We start from the raw sequence: 15,134 nt of genomic DNA, 5'->3' as shown, positions 1-15,134 counted from the left end.
CATTCCCTGAGTGACCACTTCCTTCAAAATAACTTTCTTCTTCTCATGAGCTCTGGTCCAAACCTGTATTTAGCCTGGAACTGTAGCTAGAGGTATTGTTGTTTGGAACATATAAAGGCGTGCTTAGTAGCTTCTACTGTGTTAAATGTACAGAAAGCATGTAAACATTTTGGTGAACATTGAGTGTCTTAGGTGTTGTATAAATATACTATTGTGCTGCTTAACAAAAATACTAGATTACTTTTCTTAATGGTGTATTAAAAGTGTCTGGGAAGTAGATGAGAGGAAATCAAGTTGAATTTTACTTAAAAGGTTTAGCTATCAAATATCTTAACAATATGTCCATTCACACAGAAAATTATTTTATGGTATTTTAGAAGACACTTGTTTAGAACTCTCAGCTATAACGAGATGATAGATTGACAGACATTGAATCCTCAGAACCCAAGCTCTGGGGCTGTGGAGAAGTCTCAGAGGGTAAAGCCTTTGACATGCAGTTGTGAGGAACTTAGGTTAGATCCCCAAACCCATGTTGCATAGATCCCATGTCTGCAATCCCAGTGCTGCTCCACAGATGTGGGAAACTGAAGCCAGGGAGCCTCCAAAGCTCTACAGCCAGCTAGCTTTGTGTAGGCAACAGTGGCACACAAGAAAACCTGTCTCCAACAAGGTGGCAGATGAGAACTGGTACAGTGTCCTCTGGCCTCCACACATGCACCTTTCCTGATATGTGAACATGCACACACAAACACAAGCCTAAAACCAAGTAAACAAAACCCGTACCAGCTTTAGGAATAGAAGCAAATCCAATAGCCAGGCACAATGGCAGATACACAGCATCTCATGAGGTGTTTGAGTGGGAGGCCAGGCCAGGCCAGGAAGCAAACCAAACCAAAAAAAAAAAAAAAATCAATAGCTGCAATATATTTAAATTTCTTCTCTTTAAGCAATAATCTTGATTAACATATATTGAGTATTATAATATATTAATTTATTTGAATATTTATAAATATGATTTAATGCAATTAAAACCATATGTCTTAATATGTTCTAAATAATAGCTTTGTCTATTGAAAATTTCTTTAATATATGATTTTATTGGTGACAGTTGGATTTTTAGATTGGTTTATGCTTGACAGTATTTTTAAGTACTTCGGTAAATTTGTGTTTCAGAAGCCATTGAGAATGAGAGCATGATTTGTCCCCCTAATCCCTGTAATTGGGTTAAACTTCTGCAAGTGATATTTAACGGAGTTTATTATCTACAACATTGAAGGCTCTTTGTTAGAAGTCCCTTTTATATCTTTGGAATGCAGGCTTCAAGTTGATTTATCTACCAGTTGTTCGGACAGCTTCTGGTTTTACATCCCAAATAAACAATGTTACTGCTAGCCTTGATGCAGCCTCTCATCTTCAAACACCAACCTCTAACTCTTGTCACCTGGATAACGACAATACTATCCATCATTCATCCTCTAGAAATGGGCTTCTTGATGACCTCACATTCCCAAAGTGACCTTTCTTTTAAACTAATTTTGTTCTTTTTATAAGCCACTGCTTAACATTCTTACCACCTAAAAGGAGGTATAGCCATATTTTGTTGAGAATATGCTAAGGCATACCAGACAACATATGCTTCTTCCAATATATGGAAAACATCAGATAAACATTTTAAGACTGAAATAATGGAAATCACAGTCTAACATGATGCTTAAATTATTAGAGCTCTTAAACATGCATTGAATTTTATGCTAGTTTACAAAGTTTACCAGCATAAATGTAAAAAAAATATTTCACTGTGATAACTTTAAGCTTATTAGAGGACAATAGATTCAGATCAAGACAAAGAATAAAACCAATAGAACTGCATGTTTGTTACACACACATACATAATATATGGACTGAAATATGCCATAATTCTTTTAAATTGAAACACAATTGATATAGAGATTTGTTGTACATGTTAAATTATTTTTATTATTTTTGATGTGTATGAGCGTTTATGCTAAATTTCTCTGTCCCTAACTTCAAAATATAGGAAGGTTTTGATTTTACATAAATCTATATAATTTAACTGTATAATTCATCTCTTTCTGCTCCTTGACATAGAGGTAGACATACTCCTGGCATCATGTCCTCTCTGCCATCATCATGTCCTCCCTGCCATCATGGGCTATTTTTTCTAGAACCGTAAACCTTCTTTACTTAAGTTGTTTCTTTTTAGCTATTAGTTCATAGCAACAGGATTGGTCATTACTATAATTGTATACTTGTGCTCTCCCATAAACACACAGAATAGTTGAAGGGGCAGTGATAAATGCTTGGTAATAGCAATGAGAAAAATAACTACTACAACTATACATTTATGATTTTCTATATTCTACAAAATTCTTGATGCATGAGTGACAGTACTTTATCATTATCAGGACATAAACAATATGATCCAGGCATAATTAGCCTTTAAAAAACGCAACAACTATTGAGTTCCTGAAGAGATGGCTCAGTGATTAAAAGCACTTGTTCCGCTTGCAGAGGACCTGGGTTTGATTTCCATCACCCACAGGATGGTTCATAAACACCCATACCTCTAGTTCCCAAAAAACCTGGTGCTTTCTTCTGGGATCTGGTGCCCTTCTCTGACCTCTGTGAACACCAAGTTCATATGTGGTGCTTGTATGTGCAGATACAGCTAAAATACCCACACATAAAATAAAATGAATGAATCTAATGGTTTAAAAAGTGTTTGTTCTATTATACTCCACAGCTGTATTCTCATCAAATTCTGATTCTCAATATCATCTACCACAAGAATGTAACTCTTTCCTCATTACACGCAATCCTACTTTGCATGTGTGATGATGACCAAAAGAGGGATTGTACTTCCAAGCATTACAGACATTAAGATTTTATGGAGATACATAAAAATACCTTTTACTAAATTACAATTAATTTTAAGATGAGCTAAGTGCTATTCATTAATGGGCTGAAAGTCCTTGTGTTTTGCAAAACACAAACTACGTTGGCAAACTAATGATGCTATCTATTCTTTTTACTTTGGTTATATAATCAAAAGAAACTAAAATGTCAAAAGGCCAATATTTTGATAATATGGTATGTGATCAGCTTTGGAATAATGGAGACTCTACGTGCTGTTGGGAAAGGTACAAATCAGATGGATTTTCTAGAATGCAGCTTGGGTTACCTATTAATATGTACATGACCTTTGATACATCAATCCCTGTAGTAAGGTCTATCCTGGGAAATTTATTAGAAAATGTATCAGAAACCTAAGTCAATATTGGTTGCATTGTTTATAAAAATAATTTATTCAGATTACATCCTGATTGTTATCCCTCACTTGTATCTTCCCATACTCCTTTCCCTCTTTCACCCTATTCTCTTCCCCTAAACCTGCGACAGAAGATAACCTCCTCCCCCATCATATGAACAAAGCCTATCAGGTCTCATCCGGATAGCCTGCCTCCCCTTCCTCTGAGTGCCACTAGGCCTCCCCACCAAGGGGAAGTGGTCAAATATGGGGTACCAGAGTTCATGTCAGAGTCAGTCCCCACTCTACATACAACTGTGGAGAATGCCCTGTCCATTGACTAGATCTGAACAGAGGGTCTAGGTTTACTGCATGCATTGTCCTTGGTTGGTACAGTACTTTGTGCAGACCCCCTGGGTCCAGATCCTCCAGCCTTGATGATATTCTTGTAAGGTTCCTCGACCCTCTGGGTCCTTCTATCTCCCCATTTTCCCACACCTTTCTCACCTGGAGTCCTATTACTTATAGCAGCAAATGCCTGGGTGATTCTGTATGTCCATCAACTAATACCAGTCATTTATACAGCCACCTTAAAGTATAGATAGATTGATTTGTATTGAGAAAGAAAGATATTAATGACATAAAACTAATTGAGGAAGGAAATAGGAATGATTGCAAGTTATGTTTTGAGTTGTTTCAAATTTTTGTATGTGGATCTTGGACTGTTAACACCTATTTATGATCCCAGAATTAAATAGGTAAAGGCAGGAGGCCAGGAGTTTAAAGTCATCCTCAGCTATATAACAAGATATATAGTATATAACAATAGCATTTATCTATCTATCTATCTATCTATCTATCTATCTATCTATCATCTATCACCTATTTATTTATTATAATTTATTCACACATTACATCCCCATTGTTATTCCTTTATCTGCTCTTATTTTCTCATTCCTACCCTCCCTCTTTCCCATATTATCATTACTATCCATTTTGAAACTATGATTACTAAATGGTGTCTATTTTATCTATATTTTTCTGCTATGAATACACAGTAAATCTTCTGTTCCTTTATCAAGACTTTAATCCAAAAAGACAAAGGTTGATGGTGTATTTATATTTATTTTCCGCTTATTATTCTTAAATTTTTGCTAAAATATTATGACTTCTTTTCTTTTCTATACTACCATCTGCTGAGTCTATGCCACAATCATGATGCACTAATGGCAAAGAAATATAATTGGGAGGACACTCATATCTGACTTAGAGGATCATTATTGTAAGTTAACTGTCTCCTCTATTGCTAGTCACATGCACATCTAACTGTCTTATTGCTAAAGAATCTCTCATTGATGCTTCTTTTCTTTTTTTTCTTTTTAAAAGTTATATATTCATTTTATATGCCTATCACAGCTCCATCCCTCTTCTCTTCCTGGTCCCACCCTCCCGTTCTCTTCCCCCTCCTCCCACTCCCCTTCTCCTCAGAAAAGTGGAGCCCCCACAAACCACGAAAGAAAAAAATGTTAATATTTAACATCAATATTGAGGATCTAATATGTCTTCAGTTCTTTCATAATTCAAACATCTTGGGGATTGTAAGAAAGCTTTTGCTAATATTTGCTCTTAAGAAATCCACAGCTGCTAGTTCATTAGCTTAGATGCATGGAACTGGTACAAGATAAGAAAATACCTAAGACAGAATATGAAAAAAAAAATGACTATCTGAATACAGCACTAATAATATCTTGGAAATTATCATAAGGTTCAGCTATTGGCTCTAAAGGTTAAGACAAGATTCTAGGTCTTTCTGAGCCAGCAAAACTTGGCTTTCAGTTTGGGATTTCTCCAGATTTTTCCATAACATGCAGGATGCTGATGCAAGAGACAACGAAGGAGAGACAGCAAGGGCAGTGTGAAAAAGACCACCATGATTCCCAAGGTAATGAATAAAACAGCATTTTGCAGGGTGGTCGAGGCCATGTCACATTAAAATGACAATGACTTAACTTGAACACTGCTATTCACAGGATAAAGATTTTGCTGTACTTAGAGATTTGGAAAAGAGACAAATCCATTATATTATAAATGCAGAGGTGTCAAAGTTTGGAGCCTGTAGTGTTGATACTGAGTCCTCACACAACTCTGCCACTTCCTAGCTGTTAGGAAGCCACTTAACTTTTCTGAGCTCCAGTTTTCCAAAGATTTGGTTCTTTGAACTAGCAGCTTGTGAATGTCCTGGGAGTAGCAGAGATAGTAGAGATGCTTCCCTTTGGCTGTCAGATCATTGACACAATGGTCCCCCAAGGAGCTGGAATTTCCCCCATTATCTCTTGCTGGAAGAAGAGTGAGGCTGAATCTTTTGCCAGCCAGAGGAGGAACTTGTCTCTCAAGAAGAGATTTCACTAAATGTTGATAAGTTGTCAGAACACCTTGCGTGGGAGACTGGACCCAAGAAAACAAGGGACCTGTGATGACTGGTACCACACTTAAAATGGGACTGCTTGACTATGCATGCACCCCCTTTCTATTTAACTCTGAACTTCATGGTCCATGCATAGAAAACAGTCTTGCATTGAATCAAGTGGTGTCACAGAATCTCTTGTTATTCCTCTTCGCAATATGGCCACATGGAAGAAGTAGCTTTTCTATGATTTTCACAGTTGCTTGTTTCTTTAAGATTGGCATACCGAGGACTGAGGACTGATCATCTGGCCTAGTGTTTAAGAGCTGCTAGGATCCAGGTTTTTACACTCCCAACTTGGTACCAAGCCCGCCTCACATTGTTTTAGCTGAGCTTATCATACAAACCCCTTAACAGAGAACAACATAAGCACTTCTTCAAAATACTAAGCATTTTATTATTTTTAACATTTTTTTATTTGAAAGAGTTTTTATGCAACATATTTGACCATATTCTATGTGCTTCCTCAACTTGCCCCTGATCCTTCCCCTCTCCTTACCCACCCGACTTCTTTCTTCCTCACTTTCATTCTCTCTTGCTCTCTCTCTCTTTCTCTCATCAACAAACAAAAAACAAAACTCAGGAAAAACACAACAACAAAAAAAAATTAAAACAGCCAAACTAAACAAAAAAAAAAAAAAAAAAAGAAAGAAAAGAAAAATTAAAAACTAAATAAGAAAAACATACCAAAACAAAAGTACAAAAGAAAACAAATGGAAAGACATGGAGGCCATTTTGTGTTGGCTGACTGCTCCTGAGCATGGGGCCTGCCCTCAAGTGTGGTTGATAAATCCAGTGACATCTATTGGAAAAAAGAATGCCCTTTTCTCAGCAGGTATCAATTACAAATCTCTTCTTCATTATTGTAATAGAGGATATTGAGAATCACAGAATTTGATGAGAATACAGCTGTGGAGTATATTAGACCAAACACTTTTTTTAAATCAGTAGATTCACTCATTTTATTTTACGTGTGGGCATTTTAGCTGTATGTGCACATACAAGCACCACATATGAGCTTGGTGTTCACAGAGGTGAGAGAAGGGCACCAGATTCCAAGAGAAAGCACCAGGTTTTCTGGGAACTAGAGGTATGGGTGTTTGTGAACCATCCTGTGGGTGCTGGAAATCAAACCCAGGTCCTCTGCAAGCAGAACAAGTGCTTTTAACTGTTGAACCATCTCTTCAGGAACTCAATAGTTGTTGGACTTTTTAAGGTTAATTATGCCTGGATCATATTGTTTATGTCCTGATAATGATAAAGTACTGTCACTCATGCATCAAGAATTTTGTAGAATATAGAAAATCATAAATATATAGGTGTAGTAGTTATTTTTCTCATTGCTATTACCAAGCATTTATCACTCTCCCTTCAACTATTCTGTGTGTTTATGGGAGAGCACAAGTATACAATTATAGTAATGACCAATATTTATTTATTTAATCAAAACAACATACACAAAAGGAAAGGAGCAACTGTATGCTCTATGTCACTTTTCAAGAAGCCAGAGTGATGAGTACCTGATATTCAGACAAGAAAAAATGAATTTTGCTACATATTTTCATTTGCTGTCTCTTATAACACACACATTCTCTCTCTCTCTCTTCTATCTCTTTTTCTTTCTTTTTTCTTTTTCTTTTCTTCTTCTTTTTTTTTTTTTTGTTATGTGCTATAAGATTAAAAAGACTTGTAGCCACAGAGAATTAAAAAAAAAAAAAAAAGAGTGATGAGATTCATCCATGTTCACACCTCATAATGTATGTTATGAATACTGTAAACCTGAGTTTCATCAGATATGGCAGTATAATGGTGGTTTATGTCTGTAATTCCAGACTCAAGACTCAAGAAGAAAGTTCAACAACTGCTGGGCTTCACAGCAAGTTCCTGTCTCAAAATAAAGGGGCCTGCTTAGAGTTATGTTTCCTTTGAGTCCTATTCTCTGTGCTGCTGAAAAGTCACAATGAAGTGTGCTCATCATAAGAAGAAAAAGGAATTAAAAGGGAAATCTACCAGGGCTCTTCTTGGAATTAGAAAGTGATCAACTGTGAAGAGACTGCTCTCAAAGGAGCCAAGAATGTGAAGCACTCCTATTTCTGGAAGATGAACAGGGATCAGTGATGGGGCAAACTGCAAAGACTAAATTAAGAAAGAAGGAAGTAATTAGAGGAATTCACCAGAGAGATTTCAGACTTGAGGGCAAACTGGAGAAAGGTCAAGGTCCTACAAAGAATGCCTAGATCTGATGTCATGTGTGGAAAAAATAAGCTGGAATCATATTGTGAAAAGTCAATCAGAAAGTCAAGCAAAGCTGGAGAGGGAAAACAAAGTAAAGGAGGAAGGAGACAAAACATTTTTAGAAATGAAATTCAAAACAAGATATTTTACAGGCTTTCTGCATTTGATTTGATTGTGTTTGTGGTGTGTGTGTGTGTGTGTGAGAGAGAGAGAGAGAGAGAGAGAGAGAGAGAGAGAGAGAGAGAGAGAGAGAGAGAGAGAGAAGAGAGAGAGAGGGGGGGGGGAGAATAAAATTAGAGTCTTCTTTAATAAAAACCAAATAACCACTATCATTCAAATTCATATATGTAGTCATGACATGCTATTCTGACACTCTGACATCTAAAGAAATAATAAAATAAACAGGAAATAAGCAGACTACTAACAGACATCATATACTCTGGACTTCAATATACAACTTCTATAAAATTTTGATTTTGTTGCTGTTTTGGATGAGCTTGTGAGATGAAGGGTTTAATGCCATGCATCCAATGACCAGAGGGCAGTGCTGTCATGAAACAAAGAGCTGCAATATATTGACTAAGGCATTCACTGTCCTACAATCTGACCAATGAGTGACTAGGCACTCAGCCATTCCAACAGATGGACGTTAGTCCTGAAAGCAATGTGACCGTGTATGTTCATCAAGGTTGTCTTCTATAGAGAAAAAAAAAATTCGCCCACCATTGTTCCAGCAGCTGTTCACACTGAGCATATACACTTCCAGTTGGGAGGAGATGTCATTGGCCATTCATCTTTGAGGGGGATAAGCTCTCCACATGAAGAAAGAAATCACCCCCTGAAATAACCGTTTGGTAGTCACAAAGGTACCTCTGACGGCAGATGTAGCCACCAAACATACAGTAGAGACTATCTACTGAAAGCACTTCCCTAAAGTTTGAGATAAAGCGCCCCTAGATCTCTTGTGTCCCAACCTTAGACTCAAGAAGTATTTTCAGTCCTTTCCTTTGTAGCATATTTTCGTGTGTGTGAAACTACTATCAGAGATTAATGTGGGATTTGATAGCTCTCAAGATAAGGAAATAGGTTAAGTTGACAGAAAAAAGTCCAAATAAGTTAAAGTCTTCCTCTGCCTTGTAAGTATTGTGGTCTGAAGACTACATATACCTCTGTGCTCCTCAAATCAAAGGTAATACAGACTTGTGGAAAATAATTAAGTGGAACAAAACCTCATACGTTTATTCAGACTAAAAATATGAAGGTATTTTGAAATGAGTTAGTTTGATGATAAAAAGAGATTTACTGTATGACACAACTCACATTAAACCCTAAAGCACCTGCTTCTACTGCTTAGTTCTCTTGTTTGTTTATTTATTCACAGTTTCATACAAATGCACGATGTTCTTTGATCAAAGTGCTGCCCACATTATTCTCTTTTAGCACCCATCCTTCTTCTTCCTAAAATCTATTCCCGCTTTCATGTATGGTGTGTGTGTGTGTGTGTGTGTGTGCATGTGTGTGTGTGTGTGTGTGTGTGTGTGTGTGTGTGTGTGTGTGTGTGTGTGTCCTATCTTGTTTAATTACAACTTCTTACATGAGCATGAACATGAGACTATTTACTTACATAATGGTAAAGTACCAGTGGCTATACCACTGAAGAACATATGTCTTCCCTACCACATGTTAGCTACAAACAGCTACTCAGCTAGAAGGTAGGTCGTATTAGTCCCGCTCCCATCCATGCTGGAATTCTGACTGGCTTAGTCTTGTTAAGGTCTTGTGTGGTAGCCAAGGCTGTTGTGAGGTCATGAGAATATTAGTCGTGTCATGTCCAGAAGATAGATTTGCAGTTTTCTTTCCCATTATCTGTCCCCTTCTTTGACAATCTTGCTGAGCTTTGGAGAGAGTAATATAAATGCCAGTGTTCTCTCATTGATTGCCCATGTCCACTTTTCAACACTGAGTCCCTATAACTCATCTTAGGACCCTTCTACTCTCTTGTACAGTGCATTACTGGTCTACAACTGACTAGATCTCATGGATGCCCCTTATCCATATAGCACTACCATTGCTATGGCTCAGGCCTTCGCAATTTTGTTTGAATCATTTCAATAACTTCATAGATGGTGCTCCCGATAGAGATCTTACATGGGAGATTTTAGACACTTTCTTCCCTATGTTACTTGTTCTTTTCCTCATCTTTTATTAATAGAAGAATATATGAAGCAATTATTATTTTTTCCTCTATTTAACACACAGAGATTTTAAGTGTATTCAAAGAAATACAGTAACATGTGCTACATAACAAACCCTCCAGAAATATTCACTGAATTAATATATATTTTAACTGACATTGATAACTCATCTAACACTTCCTAAAGTGTGATGTACATACTTAATTGTGCATATGTCTACAGTGCAGCACAACATATGTCAATACATTTCCCAGTAATTAAATGCTATTAAATCAATGTTTTAAATCATATCAATACCTCTGGTCCACTAGAAGTCTTTGATATTGCCTGTAGTGTGAAGGAAAGATTATATGATTAATCACTCTACTGATAATAGCTGAGTGTCCATCACCTATAGAATAAATAGTAAATCTATTAGAATTCAGTCCAAATTGCTCACCATTTCTTCAGCCTAATTTTCCTCTAATTTCCAAAGAGTTCTCTCTAAACCTGTACAACTACTTTTCAACTATGTTAAATACCCTAAGGGTTTTCTTTTCTTATGTCTTCTGGTTTCATTTTACATTCTGGCCTTCTTAATTTTTGTTTTTCAAATTTTGATCCAATGTTTAATTTACATGTATACATGGCTTATATATTCTGGAGATTCAGAGTAAATAGGCTTTACATTGTCAAACTTTCTTTTGTGACAATTCTCAACATTAGAATATAGCTGTAACAATTCATATATTAAATGTAGGTATATGATAGTTCTGATAAATGCATCTTCATTTTTGAACTTAATCCAAACAACAGGCTGCTATACTTTATTGATCTCGGACATGTTCCTCTGAGTCAGGTATCTTGTAGCTGACAAATTAAATAGGAATTTGAATTTAGGCATGCGCATATGACTCCCTGGTCCTGTTTTCATCTGCATTTTTGTTATTTTTTGAGATAAGATTTCATGTATTGGTTATTTGTGATTACTGCTTTGATTAGATTGGGAAATAGCAAGGAGATTAGTATAACAAACCTCTGCATGTATCTTTGAGGGAATTTCCAGTGACAAATACTTTACGAGAGTTCCAACCTAATAAATGGATTAATCCATTGATGAATTCAAAGTGAGAACTAATGAATGAGGGGTTGTAGCATTTTGTAAACTGATATTTGATTGGATAATGTCCTTGACAGATAAATCTATTCTTTGCCTGTTCCTATTATTTATCCACTCTCTTTTGTACACCATGATACAAGCTACTTCACGAGTTGTTAACCATAATAGACAGAAACTTCTAAAACTGAGGGTAAAGAAATCTTTTCTTAGGTAAGTGTAGAGAAGCATGAAACTTGACTAACAACCCGCCCAAAGATAAAGTTCATTTAGGACAAGACTCTTCATTTTGTCACATTTACAACTAGTATATTGTCTCTCATTTGTTACGTAGTCAAATGACATTAATTTATATTTTTTACACAGAATACATATTTATTGTACAAAACCAAGGCTTTGTATTCGTAGTTCACCAAAACAAAACAAAAACAAAAACAAAACCAAGATAAAAAGATTAGGTGCTTTTCTCCCCCAAACTTTACCTGCACTTCCAACCAGCTAAAACGACTTGCCCGAATGTGATCAAAACAAACACTATAAATGACACCAAGTCCTTTAAAACTGGCATTGCAAATGTTATTTCTTGGCATAGGTAACCTTCATAGCATGGGATGGTGTGACCTTAAAACCTTGTAGAGCATCTCTGGCAGTTCCAATCTGCCCATCATTTTCAAATTCTACAAATGCCATGTTATGTCTCCCAGGTACCAAGCAAACTTCCTTGAACCCAGGGAACTGACTGAACAACATGGGTAACACCATCTCATTTTTCTCTTCTGGTAAGTTATTTAGGAACAGGATATAGTTTGGAGGGTAATCGGGGACCTGAGGATTTGATGCTGCATTTCCTTGAATATTAGCTGAATTTGGTGTTCCCTGACCAGGCTTTTTGTTTGCAGCTGTTGCAGCCTGTTCCATGATTTTAGCTTTCTTCTTTTCCTTGTTGGCATAAATGCCATGCATTTTAGATATTATTTTGGAATCTGTTTTTGCATACTGAGTTTTCATTGGTTTACCATAAAATAGAAATCCTTGTAACTGTCTCAAAGCCTTTGTGGATAAGCACAGTTTCTTAAACATAACGAAAGTCTGTTCCCTCCTTCATTTTCATGGTCTTCAAAGCTACAACATCTACCACATGTCCAAATTGAAAAAACAGGGCATACAGGGATCGCCTCAATTCTTCTTTTTTAATTTTGTCATTCATATTGTTTTTATAAATCATGTGAGTTGGTCTAATATCCATGTTTGGATAAAACCCTTCAAGCAGCCTGAAGCCTGTGCCTTCTACTTAAAGCAAAAGCCAGAAAACGACACCTGCTTATTGAATGAATGAAAAAGAAGGAACAACCTTACCAGTCCATATGTTTGTTATGTCTTATATAAAATAAGAGATTTTTTTAAAAATCTATCAAATTTTCTTAGATGAAGCTGTAAAAATGAGTATTTAAATAGAAAAAGAATGCCCTTTTGTGAGTTGTGTACTAACTCAATGGACAGATATGGACACAAATGGTCAAATACATAAATGAACTAGTAATCATAATACTCCTTTTCTCAGCTGAAAGATGGTTTAACAGTTAACAGCACTGGCTCCTATTCCAAAAGACAGAGACTCAGTTTCCAGCACCTACAATAGTCTATACGTCCAGTTCTAGGGAATCTGACACCCTCTCCAGGCCTATTTGGTCACTGCATATGTGTGTTAAGTGTTAACTTGAAATACATCTAAACTGATTCACAATGAAAACCAGAATTTCAAATTCACAAGTAGTTTCCTATAGTTAATTTACTTTCCAGAATTAATTCAATGCTCATGCAGATTCCCTTTCATGTGTTCAGTTGCTGCCCTATACATTTCTTTGTCTCATATGCCTGTCCCCACCTTTGGTTTTGTACACACAGATGCAGCACCATAAATTGACAACAGTAGAAATCCTGAAATGTGGACAATAGCCAATATGTAAACATTTAGGATATATTCCTACTTAAGTATGTTAAATTACTACAACCACATTTTCTCTGATATTCATAGTTCCTATAAATTCTTGAGAATTTTGACTTAAGACTATAGATATTTCTTATCTACAAGGGAAGACTGACTTTTTACATGTGTGTCATCTTCAGTTTTAGGACCTTAATTCTTTAACATTGTCAGGAATATTTTGATCATTCCATTTTTCTAAGGTTTATAAGTTTTGATTTATTATTATTACCTTGAATGATTAGATACATTAAATATCATCTTTGGGGAAAGCCTGAGAATCTATATAAATAATGTAATATCTATTTATCCAGTGCACAGTTCATATTATCTATTTTCTCATTTGCACTTGTTTGACACTATGTATTTTGTTAAGGACAAAGAACATTTAGGTACCAGTGAAACACAATTTATACAACTAATATTACACAGAAGTGTTGGAAACCACGAAGGGGTATATCAAACAATCTCAGAACACCATTTTCTTCCTTTTTATTTGGAAAATGGTGTCATTGCATACGAATCACAGTTACAGAGAAGTAAGAAGTTCTGGTTTCATGGTAAAATAATGGTAGCTTTAAAAGTACATTGCCTATTTCAAAAAGCCAGAATGTTTCAGCATAAAGAAATAAAATTTGAAGAGCAATATATGCACAACATAATTTAAACATTATACATTGTATACATGATTGAAATATTAGCAGTACTTCACTGACATAAATTTGCATGTACTGAGTAATATAAACTAATTTTCCAGATGAATTAATTTTTAAGTACATATCTATTCTAGTTTCAAGGATCTCGGAGCATAAAAAGAGGGACATTATGAATTACAAAAGGCAGAGAATTGTTAAGAAACAACACTGAGAGGAAATATAGTTTTTCCCTGTGGAGATAACATAACATTTTGAGTTGACTTTTGAGATTTAAAATTTTTAAGTTTGCCATAATATTCAGTGGCTAAATACTGAATAGTATCTAGTTACTCATTGATACATCTGAAATAGACAGAGTGACCTGAGGCTGGCCTTCCAGTCGACTGTGAAGGCAAGCTTCTATATTTTATCAGTAATTTAGACTCTGCCTCACTAAATCACCAACCAATGGCTTTATGTGTCCTATGATAAAAGAGGCCAAGGCTTAGCTAGCCAAAGAGAAAATGTCAATTGCCCGGGCTCATATTAATTCATCTAGCCCACGGTCTTGTATTACATGCTAGCCACTCAATGCTTGTTGGAAGATAAATTACTCACTGGTAAATTCTGAAACCAGTTTGCTTACACTGTAGTGATGAACATTAAATTTTTTGTTTGATAACCATGAAAACTAAAGATTTAGTAGCAACATTCTTACCATTGGTTTTGAAGCAAACAGCTTCCAATGATACTATAAGATTGGTAGGATTGTATAGGAAATAAATTAAAGCACATATTATGTTCAGGGATGTCTCTCCTTTCCTTTATCTTTCATTTTTAGGTTTAGAGATAGGTGTTGCAAAGAAAGAAGGGGGACTATAAAAATATTGAGAGACAATAGGACAAAAGTAGATTAGTGAATCTACTCATCAACTTAATGCCTTGTTACTCACAAGGTTACTTTTAATTCACTGGTATAGGATTTTTTATATAGATGCAAAATATGTTCAATTTTAGATGCATTGGTATAGAATTCAAATTTAAGGTTATTCTTCATGCACATTGTATATATTCCTACTCTAATATGAGGTATTTTACCTATAACTCAACTATAACACAGGTTTGCTTCCAATACTTTGAAAGTGCTTTATCAGGATGTTTAGGATAAGTAAATTATACAAGTTAATTGTTAGTGGATCAACTCATGGTCATATCGATTACTAGTCTATTTTTATTATAAGAATATACATCCTAGGT

General features: G+C 35.7%; 1 pseudogene; it reads right to left on the bottom strand.

Annotated features, from left to right (window-relative positions):
- Positions 1–11,834: 11,834 nt before the first annotated feature.
- On the bottom strand, positions 11,835–12,504 carry LOC127210284 (U2 small nuclear ribonucleoprotein B''-like; annotated as a pseudogene).
- Between the last annotated feature and the right edge of the window lie 2,630 nt (positions 12,505–15,134).

Source organism: Acomys russatus, chromosome 27, assembly GCF_903995435.1.
Source record: "Acomys russatus chromosome 27, mAcoRus1.1, whole genome shotgun sequence".
Classification (NCBI taxonomy): Eukaryota; Metazoa; Chordata; class Mammalia; order Rodentia; family Muridae; genus Acomys; species Acomys russatus.
This window is presented reverse-complemented; position numbering and strand designations above follow the sequence as displayed.